This window comes from Penaeus vannamei, chromosome 26 (assembly GCF_042767895.1).
Source record: "Penaeus vannamei isolate JL-2024 chromosome 26, ASM4276789v1, whole genome shotgun sequence".
In the NCBI taxonomy this organism is placed as follows: Eukaryota; Metazoa; Arthropoda; class Malacostraca; order Decapoda; family Penaeidae; genus Penaeus; species Penaeus vannamei.
This window is the reverse complement of record NC_091574.1, coordinates 31784693-31787192: the sequence shown is the minus strand read 5'-3', so window position 1 is coordinate 31787192 and position 2500 is coordinate 31784693. Positions and strand designations below refer to the sequence as shown.

Below are 2500 nucleotides of genomic sequence, written 5' to 3'. Positions count from 1 at the left end.
GAGACAAAGACAAAGACAAAGACAGAGAAAGGATAAAAAAGTAGAAAAAAGGATAAAGATATACAAAAGAAACCCCCAAACGAGTCTCCCAAACCACAGGGCGTTAGCGTCTAAACTGCCAATTCCCTGATACAAACGATGGCTTTACCAACTCGTCCCAACTGTCATTTACAGCCGTTTATTTTCCCATGAAAATACACCTAACAAGGTCCTCTCGTTCGTTCGGGTGAGTTGTGCTTGCTGCAAACACCGATAATGACACGTTAATTCCCGTCGTCTGATGCAAATGCGACACAACCTCAATGACAAAAGAATATCGAAAGCGCATTTTGCTTCGCCTGCTCCGAGCTGCATTATTAGCGAATTCTTTTAAGCTAAAAATAGTGTCTTTATCTTTACAGTTCCCTACTTGGAAAAGGGACATCAGAATTAATAAAAATATTTTCTCAAGGGTAAAATTAATGCTGGAGAACCGCCAATGGATTTCCGTTTTGAAGAATATTTTACTCGTATTACGTTTACAGGAAATTCAAAAAATTCCGTATCTCGGAACTTAACATAGGCCTATATAGACAAAAATATACATGTTCATATAATTTACTGAGGATGAACAAAATAAGAGAATCTAAATCCAGAGAAATTAAAAGAACCACTGGTAATACTATTAGTTTTATTTTATGTTGTACAAGAGGTAAATCCAGGAAAACTTGTTGGAAATGTTATAGCCACTTGAGTTTGTCAAAGACACACACACACACACACACACACACACAGAGAGAGAGAGAGAGAGAGAGAGAGAGAGAGAGAGAGAGAGAGAGAGAGAGAGAGAGAGAGAGAGAGAGAGAGAGAGAGATAGAGAGAGATAGAGAGAGAGAGAAAGAATATGAATATGATATTCTAGTAGTATTTGAAATCCGAAAATGTACACTCCCAAATTCAATCTTAATAAATAACAATGAATTAATTCAAGAACAAATTCGTAAAATAAGTCTCAGATTGTAGCAATAATTAACCCCACTTCCTGTTAAAGTACTGAATGGATAGTAAATGAAAATATAACTAAAACAGAATATGGTAACTAATAAAGATAGCGATGAACGTATGATCAAAATAAAATTAATTGTAGGCCTATAACTCACAAGAAAATATTGTTACAATTGCATAATGATAAGAATAATACAAACAGATCAGAACAAAACAAAACAGAGTTAAAGTATTCTCTCTAAATTAAATTCAGGAAAGAAATTGTCACATTATCTACTCCAGGGATATCTTTACACTTACTTCCAAGAAATTGCTGCCTACAAACAAAATAAGAAGTACCCTTAAATGGCATCTGGCATTCCTGTGTTACTACTATCGATTTCTGAGAAAGAATGAAATGCCATTCTCTACATAAATGTCTATAACATCATATTTATTCGACTGCATGCTTTCTCAGTTACAGGAACACGCTATCATTATTTATGTAGGCGCAACCCTCGTGTTTATGTATATTCATATTTTCTCAAATTATCTTACCTACTGCAGCAGCAATGCACGATATTGTAACAAGTATTATTAAAAAAAAACAACGATTTTTCTGTTGTTTAAAAGATGGCAAAATAAAATAAACAATATAAAAGTCGAGACAAAATACTTGTGAAAGGTTAAATTCACGCACGATTTTAACTAACAAAATTCATATCGAAAGAACCGAGTTATAAATATGACCAAAAGGACTAGCTTAAAAGAAAATAACTTCTTTAATTGCAGGTATTGACTAAACACTATATATTAGGTTAAAATTTGATCGTTCAACCGGCAGAGTAAATCCAAAACTAAAAGTCATTTTGAGCGAATTATATCTTTTACGGAATTGGTTGATAATCACCAAGCCAGCAAATAGCAGGTCTTCTCAAATAAACAATAATTGCGAGGGAAAAATCGCTATTACTCTAATATCGAGGTATATTGCAGTAACTATAAAAATATATGACAAATTAAAGCGTTGATCACATTTAAAAGTAACATATAATAATCTCCATCAAATCAATAACACAAAACACCATTATTCAATCAATGGCAAACCAAAAAAAGGATTTAATACAGTCGACAAACTCACGCTCATAACAGGTAGCAGATCCCAAAGTCAGTCAGGAGGCTCAAGGTTCACTCGCGCAACAGACCCACTCACTACGACGGCCTCAGCCACACTGACGACATCTCACAATCTCCGCATGTTTTATCTTGAGCTTCCTTGCTTAGGGAGGAGTTGCATGATGCATCTTCCCAGTTCCTTTTAGATTGTTTTCATTTGGAGATTTTTACTGATTCAATAGTAGTACATGTGATGGTAATTAGTGATATCGGTGTTTACTTAACAGGTGATTTTGATATCAACGCATGCCGATCACAGTCAGAATGGCGAGAGATGCAGTGTCTGAGGACAAAAAACGGTCTTGGTTAAGTCGTCGACTGCTTTTGCTTTTAAACTACATTTGTTCACAAACTAATTAAG

At 34.7% G+C, this 2500-nt stretch overlaps 1 protein-coding gene across 1 annotated transcript in view; it reads right to left on the bottom strand.

Moving 5' to 3' along the window:
• LOC113808453 (uncharacterized) overlaps positions 1-2394 on the bottom strand; it is a 179061-nt gene extending 176667 nt beyond the window's left edge. Inside the window, exon 1 of the mRNA XM_070140338.1 lies at positions 2105-2394. The gene's annotated coding sequence lies outside the window, so the exon portion shown is untranslated. The remainder of the gene's footprint in view (positions 1-2104) is intronic.
• Positions 2395-2500: the final 106 nt, after the last annotated feature.